The sequence below is a fragment of the Brassica napus genome (assembly GCF_020379485.1).
Source record: "Brassica napus cultivar Da-Ae chromosome C9 unlocalized genomic scaffold, Da-Ae chrC09_Random_46, whole genome shotgun sequence".
NCBI lineage: Eukaryota > Viridiplantae > Streptophyta > Magnoliopsida > Brassicales > Brassicaceae > Brassica > Brassica napus.
In genome coordinates this window covers 13,160-22,509 of record NW_026014403.1, presented here as the reverse complement: position 1 = coordinate 22,509, position 9,350 = coordinate 13,160, and the positions used below count along the sequence as shown (strand labels likewise).

Genomic DNA, 9,350 nt, shown 5'->3' with positions numbered 1-9,350 from the left:
TTTGTTTAATGTTCACTAGAGAACATTATATTAACTTAAAATATAAGAAGTGTGTATTCTTTCCTTAAATAAAAGTTACAGAATTACCTAATATGATTTACATATATATGACAATTGATGATTATGAATAATAAAGATTTGATAACAATTTTTGCATCCTTCTTCATTTTTGTTTAATTTTATATTTTTTTAAAAAATAAACAATCACATTAACCATATAATAAAAAATTAGATGTTTTCTTATATGTTATATTTTGAATTTTTTAAAATGATTTTAAATTACAAAAATGAGAAAACCTTATATGTTATATATTTGTTTTAAAACGATTTTAAAATACAAAAATGAGGACACCTTATATGTTATATTTTTCTTATATGTTTGATTTTTCTTATATGTTATATTTTGAATTTTTTAAAACGACTTTAAATTACAAAAATGTAAGTTTTTCTTAAGTATACGACTAAAAACATTAAAATGACATGTATCAGTTCAATGGTTGATTTGAAAGCTTTCAAAACCATATGTAAGATAAAAGTCAAAATAATTCAAATGTGAAAACAATACTGTTCACTTTTTCAAAAATGTGTTCGAGGGGAAAAATAAGGTTTTTATGTCATAATTTGTTTAATGTCCACTAAAGAACATTATATTAACCTAAAATATAAGAAGTGTGTATTCTTTCCCTAAATAAAAGTTACGAAAGTACCTAATATTATTTACATATATATGGTAATTAATGATTATGAATAATAAAGATTTGATAACAATTTTTGCATCCTTCTTCATTTTGTTTAATTTTATATTATTAAAAAAAATAAACAATTACATTAACCATATAATAAAAAATTATATATTTTCTTATATGTTATATTTTGAATTTTTTAAAATGACTTTAATTTATAAAATGAGGAAACCTTATATGTTATATTTTTTTTTAAAAAACGAATTTAAAATACAAAAATGAGGACACCTTATATGTTATATTTTTCTTATATGTTAGATTTTTTCTTATATGTTATATGTTGAATTTTTTTAAAACGACTTGAAATTACAAAAATGTAAGTTTTCCTTAAGTATACGAATAAAAACATTAAAATGACATGTATCAATTCGATGGTTGATTTGAAAGCTTTCAAAACTATATGGAAGATAAAAGTTAAAATAATTCAACTGTGAAAACAATATTGTTCACTTTTTTCAAGAATGTGTTTGATGGAAAAAATAAGGTTTTTATGTCATAATTTGTTTAATGTCCAATCCGATCAACCTATGAAGTATTAATTATACTTTTGTTCCATTATTTTTAATTAAAATTGATCTGATCCATCGGAAAGAAATTATATAATAACAACAAAAAATATTTTATATATATAAATAAAATAATCAAATATATAAAAAAAAACTATCGATAATATATACAAATAAACTCAACGTGCGACTTATCCTAGTTAGTTAAATTTTAAAAGCCGGCATTATGGTAGTAGGATTCTGCAATGGAACAATACCTTTCATAAACCTGTACAAAAAGTTGTTATCTAAAGAAATCCGCCACTATACAAGAATTGTTTTACACATAAATATTTCTTACGTTTTGTATATATCACTTTCAGAGAAATAATATAATAGCCTGAAACCACATTTAAGAATAATATAAGGTCACATTATTCTCGAAGTTAGGCCTATGTACATTTATTTAAGTAAATATGTTTAGACTATTTTCTTGAGAAATCCACAGCTTAAACATTTTATCACCACAAAAAATAATGGTACACTATCATAAATGTATCAAAGATCAATAACTTGTTTCGTTTCTTGGAGATAACTCTTATTTTATTGTGATGTTAAGTTGTTAACATATTTTCTTAGTATTAACGAAGGGCAAACCTTTCAAAAGAAGAATATATTATTAGTTTAGTTATCAGGCAGTTTATGAAAACTTAAGAACAGTAAAAAAGTAGGTTCTCAAAACTTAGGTTCACGATCATATATAGTACTTTATCCCACGTGAGACGAAGTGCGGTCCATTAGAAGCTTATGATATCTGATGTAAAATGACGTATCTAAAATATCACATGGAAGAGTACATATAAATCTTGGTTTATCAAATACGTTATTTATATATACTAACTCTTTCATATGAAGTACACAAAATAATTTAAGAAATGCTTTAAAACCCTAATTCGTCTCTATAAAACCAAAACCAACTTCACACAATCACATAGAAACCTTTCATTTACAGATCTTTCTTCCTCACCATCATCTTCTAAGCTATAAGTGATGACAACCAGAGTCAATGTCTTGTTTAGCTTCCTATTTATAACGATATTTCTCAATATTTTCAACATAAACAAGCAAGACAACATAAAAACCCTAGTTCTTCTTCATCATCATCATCATCATCATCATCATCATCATCATCACCATCTTCCTTTCTTGTTCTTGCCTTGACCAAATCAAGTGTTTCTCTTCCCACACCAAAGTCTGAAACCCAAGAAAGGATCAAGAAGCCTTTAGAATCATCAATAGGTGCTGTAATGGAGCCGTGGTTGAGAGAAGTGAGAGATGGTTATTTGATAACCTTAAACATCGGAACACCTCCACAATCAGTCCAAGTGTACATGGACACAGGAAGTGATCTCACTTGGGTCCCATGTGGGAATCTAAGTTTTGATTGCATAGATTGTTACGATTTCAAGAACAACAATCTAAAATCATCGTCAACCTTCTCTCCTCTTCACTCATCCTCATCTTTTAGAGCCTCTTGTGCTAGTTCTTATTGCGTTGAGATTCATAGTTCAGACAATGCTTTTGACCCTTGTGCAATAGCTGGCTGCTCTGTGGGTATGCTTCTCAAGTCCACTTGCTTAAGGCCGTGTCCCACCTTTGCTTATACGTATGGTGAAGGTGGTCTTGTCTCTGGGATACTAACCAGAGATATATTGAAGGCTCAAACCAGGGACGTCCCAAGATTTTCCTTTGGGTGCGTTGCATCAACTTACCACGAACCTATAGGCATTGCCGGATTTGGAAGAGGTTTGCTTTCTCTCCCATCGCAGTTAGGGTTTGTTCAAAAGGGATTTTCTCATTGTTTCTTGCCTTTCAAGTTTGTCAACAACCCTAATATCTCAAGCCCTTTGATCTTAGGAGACTCTCTTTTATCCGGCAATCTCACAAACTCTTTGCAGTTTACCCCCATGTTGAATACTCCAATGTACCCTAACAGCTACTACATCGGCTTAGAGTCCATTACAATAGGTACAAATGTCACCGCTACACAAGTTCCCTTAACGTTGAAACAGTTTGATTCACAAGGAAATGGAGGAATGTTGATCGATTCGGGTACAACTTACACACATTTACCCGATCCCTTGTACTCACAAATTCTCACAAGTCTCCAGTCAACGATCACATATCCTAGAGCAACGGAAACAGAATCAAGAATAGGCTTTGATCTATGCTACAAAGTGCCATGTCCTAATAACAATCTCACTAGTCTCGAAAACGATGCAACGATGATGTTTCCTTCGATCACGTTCCATTTCTTGAACAATGCAGCCTTAATTCTTCCACAAGGCAACTCGTTTTACGCAATGAGCGCACCTAGCGACGGTTCGGTTGTGAAATGCTTGTTGTTTCGGAACATGGAAGATGGAGACTACGGTCCGGCCGGGGTTTTGGGAGCTTTCAACAGCAGAATGTGAAGGTTGTTTATGATTTGGAGAAAGAAAGAATAGGGTTTCAAGTTATGGATTGTGTCACAGAAGCTGTTTCACATGGACTTTCCAAGGTTCGTGAACAACAACAAAAATCATCAATCTTTTGATGAGTTGTTTTTCGAGTTTTTTTCTCTGTTTGTTATATGTTATGTTATGTCTGTTTGTGTTTGTTGGGTTATTTTCTTTTGATTAAGTTATGTTTGTGACTTTATAATTAAGAGCCCTTTTTGGAATTAATGATTAGGGTTTTTTGAGCTGGAGACCTTAACCAAATATAGAGATGAGTTGGGACTTTTTCTTGTTTTAGTAATTGAATGAGTTGGAACTTATAATTAAGGAACATGTCGTCGTGGACTACGAGGTGTATTATACATCGAAATGTATTATATAAGAGGACAAAGCTACATGATCTGTTAACGCATGAGATGTATATGTGCACATACATATACTCAATAATGATTATATTGTGTGTCAAACATATAAACTAATATTTGGGGGAAAACATATAAACTAATGAGGATTGGTGTGCTTGAAAAGAGAATCCTTTTTATTTCAGCGTTTTCAATTACACCAATTTACAATTTGTACCTACGTCACCTTTTTAATTTCTCTATGAATTGTGCCAATATAAAATAAAAATAAAAACAAAAATAAAATGATAAGTTCTTAAGCTATCTTACATCTACCTGCGATTTATGATTTATGTCACTCAACTACTCATAGACATTTCATTAAAATTAATTTAGTATTTACTTACATATACAACTATTTAATATAATACACCATCACACATTTATTTTATATATTCTATTTTAAATAATACAATCTTATAAAATCTTTTCATTTTTATTTTTATAATGAATTAAATTTGTAATTATTATTAAAAATGTACATAAATATTAGCTCAATTTTAGTTTGACAATGAAAATGAAAATTATCTTATTTATTGTTAAGAACAACAATATATTTTATTAAAACAAAAAAATGGTATAGAACAAACCTTAGCCCTGAACATTGTAAAAAAAAAACAAAATTGAGTTATTTTTTAAAAATATGGTTAATTAATTTTCATACAAATGTAAATTAAAAAAAAATTATTTTAAAACATAATGCAATAAGCGCAAAACTAAAATATAAAGTGATAAGTTTCCTTAAACAATCTTCAATTCTAACTATGTTTTTTTTCCCATTGGTATAACAACACAAAAAAAAATATTTCATATAAATTTTAATTTGTTGATATTAATGAAAAATATGTGTGAAGCTCGACTCTGACTTTACTATTAATTTAAAGGGGTGTTATTGGATTGTTAATTTGACATTAATTTTCCCTTTTGGTACATGATTGATCTCTGGGTTGATAAAGTTTTGTTTCAGGGTTTTAATATCCTCCAAGTAAGTTGTAAAAGCTGGTCATTTTTCCGATTCCGAAACCATCTTCACCAATTGAAAACAATCTGTTGCAAATATGACCTGAAACTGACGCAAATTCCTCATATATTCCATTATCCATATAAATGCTTCCACCGAATGAAGAGGTGAGAGACTAGTCCAGACGTTTTTTCCCCCATCAAACAGGCAAAACCTTCTAATGTACTATACCAGCCTCGTCCCAAAAAAAATCCATCGACTTTACAAGATCCATCTGTAAAGCACCATCTCCCTGGAATCAATGGTAAATTCATCACCTCTACTTGTTGTGCTTCCTCTGTGTATGTAATACTTGCGCCTCGGCCCAAAGGATTGATTATGTTTTGGCTATTTTTAGTGTTTCCATGGGTCAATATCCAAATTACCAAAAAGTTTGTTGTTTTTTTCCTTTCCAAATATACCACAATATCCACGCGAGTTGGTGATCATCCATCTGTGGAGAAACTCTCCAAAAAGATGATTCATATTTGTGAATAGAGAACTAGTTGTTGGGTCAAAAACGGTTGCAACGAAGTTAACGTCAAAATCCCCGAAGAAGAAAACGTAGAAACCTTCTTCGAATTCGACAAATACTTTTTCGAAATAGATTCTTCTTTACGAAAATCTTTGCGGAAGAAACGCGAGTCATCGGAAAAGAGCTCGAAGAGGGTCGCTACGCAGCAACCGAACGCATGTTCCGCTCGGTCGCTACGTAGTGACCGAGCTCGAGCCAAAGCTCGGTCGATACGTAGCGACCAAGCTCTTCCAAAACGTCGATACGACATTAGTCCATGCGTTCTCGTCTACCCTTCGATGCTATATCCCGAAGACCATAGCGAACCCATTTCACGATTCCCCGCCATTCTAAGTTATCGATCAAACTTTACCGTAAGAACCGCGGAAAGTTCGTTCTTTATCGAAAGAAGCCGTAATAAACGCTTCGAGTCGGAAGACGGCCCAAAGGGACCTAAGACATGACTCGAGGCCCAACTTACGATTTCTTAACCAACAGCCCGTAAGCCGCATGACGGTTTACGCTTGGTTCGCAAGGAAAGATAAATGTCAAGTTTCCACGGATAAATACGAAGTTTTGAAGATAATTACGAAGATCGGAAAAAAATGGAATAACTCCATTTTTATGCTATGGCGGCTTAAGGGCAGAAGGAGAAAAGCGTAAACCGACCATGGAGCCAGTATATAAGAAGTCCTAGGCGAGAGGCATGGAGGAGGACTTTTTCAGAGCAAACTAGCACTTAGAGCAATTTTAGGCAATTTTCCGTTTTTGTTATTCGAGCTGCGATTCAATTAGGTTTTTGCCGTCTTAGGGTTTTAGAACTAGGAATCTCGCTGACAGCTCTCGTAGCCCAGGCACTTACCTTGTTGTAAACGCTCAAACGCAGATTCGGAATAAAAACTATCTTGCTCTCTTTTTCGATTTCTTATTTTATTATTGTTCTCGTTTCGTGTTCTGATTGCTTGGCGTGTGGTATTAGCAGATATCCGGGACCTCTGGGAAACTAGGGTTCTTCTACTTTCCTAATTTAAACGGAAATCGACAGTGCGAAATTCGGTTCCCACAGTTTGGCGCTAGAAGGAGGGGAGGGAGGTACGGATCAATCTAACTCTCAACCACATCACCCTCAACCAGACATGTCAACTGATGACACGGATAACGTGCAGACTCCTCTTGACGGAGGCAGTGGCACTGATCTCCACACTCCCGCAGCGGACGTATCCGCGGCCAATGCACCAGCCAACGCCGCGGCGCTCAAGGAGTTTAAAAAGATGTTTGCCACCTACGAAAAAAGGTCGGAAGAACAGGATAAGCTCGTGAGCACCTTGACCAAACAAGTTGAAACTTTAACGGCAAGGACTCGAGCAATCCGCCCCCGCGGAACCAATAAAGTCCGCAGGAAAAGACTCGACTTTGCAACCCTGCTCAACAGGCCTGGAGCCGCGCAGGAACGACCTTCGGGTCAAAACCCTGGCGAGAAATCTCCCATCGAAAAGGGAAACTCTGAAAGCCCTCCGCCTCCCGCGAAGGCTTCGGAGGACAACGGAGTCGAGCAAGTCGACCTGGATCCTAGCGATGCCTCCAACAATACTGATGAGGACGTTGACAGGCATCCAAGGAGGACCAGAAGCCGATTAACTCGGGAAAGCTCTCCATTCTACAAACCAATGACAGAAGAGGAGGAAATCCTCTATTGGAACGAACAAGAAGAGCTGACTGAAAAACAAACCGAGCTCACTCGCTGTAAACGCCGACAAGCGCAGAAATCTGCTGACGACACGTCAGATATACGCGATCTTCGCGACTATATCACCAAGACTGCGCGGCAGAAGTAAGAGCCGTAAAATTCTAAATCCATCACGCTACCAGCGCGGCCCCCGAGATCGACATGCTGCTGGAAGGGGCTCGGAAGACCCCTTTCACCTCTCGCATCTCAGATACGAGGGTATCCGATCCAGGAAAAATCAAAGTACCAAAGTATGATGGTACGACCGATCCGAGAGCGCACCTTCAGGCTTTCCAAATCACGATGGGAAGAGCGAGGGTGAAGGACGGCGAAAGAGACGCCGGCTACTGCCGCCTGTTCGTCGAGAATCTAGAAGGAGCAGCCCTCGAATGGTTCGCGCGCCTTAAGCGAAACTCTATCGGAAGTTTCCGACAGCTCGCATCGGAAATTTTTAAGCAACACTCTATGTTCATAGATAGAGAAACTTCCGATGTCGATCTATGGAGTCTGTCCCAGAGGGAAGACGAACCCCTCCGCGAGTTCATCAGCCGATTCAAGTTGGTAATGTCTAGGGTCAGCGGGATAAGCGACAAGGTGGCCATCGATGCGCTCAGAAAGGCGCTCTGGTACAAGTCAAAATTCAGAAAATGGATATCCTTCGAAAAACCACGAACAATCCAAGACGCCCTCCACAAGGTGATGGACTACATCATGATCGAGAAAGAAACAAAAATCTTATCGCAAAAACATAAGTCGACGAGATCATCCTGGGTCCTGCGGCAATCATTCCGGCGGAAGATCACTGGCAGTGAAAATCAAGCGCCATGGATACTATTGGCCAACGATGATCGGAGATTGCGAGAAGTTCGCACGAAAATGCAAAAAATGCCAGAAGCATGCTCCAACCATCCGACAACCAGCCGAGGTTCTCTCCTCCATCACATCGCCCTATCATTTTATGCGCTGGACATCGTCGGTCCCCTTCATAATTCAAAGCGAAAGCGTTTCCTTTTAGTCCTCACCGATTTCTTTTCAAAATGGGTAGAGGCAGATTCGTACGCAAGTATAAAAGATGCCCAAGTCGAAAGTTTCGTATGGAGAAACATCATCTGTAGGCATGGAGTTCCTTACGAAATCGTAACCGATAACAGATCTCAGTTTATCTCCACCCGGTTCGAGGCGTTCTGCGAAAAATGGAAGATACGACTTAACAAATCAACGCCCAGGTATCCGCAGTGTAACAGACAAGCTGAAACGATTAATAAAACCATTCTCGATGGACTGAAGAAACGCTTGGAGGCCAAAAAAGGCAGGTGGGCCGACGAACTCGAGGGAGTCCTCTGGTCCCACCGTACCACCCTGAGGCGAGCAACAAGGAGAAACCCCTTTCGCTCTGGTGTACGAAACAGAATGCATGATTCCCACAGAAGTAAAGTTCCCGGTGTTCGAAGAAGATTACTTCCCGAACGAGAGGAGCTCAACAACGCAATGCTCCTCGACGATCTCAATCTCATTAACGAGCGCCGAGATCGAGGCTCATCCGAATCCAAAATTACCAACACACAGCCACAAAGTACTACAATTCCAACGTACGGAATCTCAGATTTAATCAGGGAGATCTAGTCCTTCGCAAAGTCTTCCAATACACCGCTGAACGAAATGCGGGAAAACTCGGAGCAAACTGGGAAGGACCCTATAAAATCGAAAAATTCGTCCGACCGGGCTCCTACAAAATAGCCAACATGCAAGGCATAAAAATTCCAAGGACCTGGAACGCGATGCATCTCAAAAAATACTATCACTAACCAACTCACAATCACCGAACTACGAGACGGCTTGATCTCCATAAGGAGTACGTAGGCAGTTTGTCGAAAGGAAAATTCAGCTGTCCCCCCTTATCAAAAAGGGGGGAGTGGATACGTGTACTCGTATACTCAAACTCGAAAAACATGCGACCACACCTTCGATGTTTCCGACATACCT

The 9,350-nt window shown here is 37.2% G+C and overlaps 1 pseudogene; it reads left to right on the top strand.

The window, feature by feature from the left end:
- The first annotated feature begins 2,278 nt into the window (after window positions 1-2,278).
- On the top strand, window positions 2,279-3,972 carry LOC125595115 (annotated as a pseudogene).
- Window positions 3,973-9,350: the final 5,378 nt, after the last annotated feature.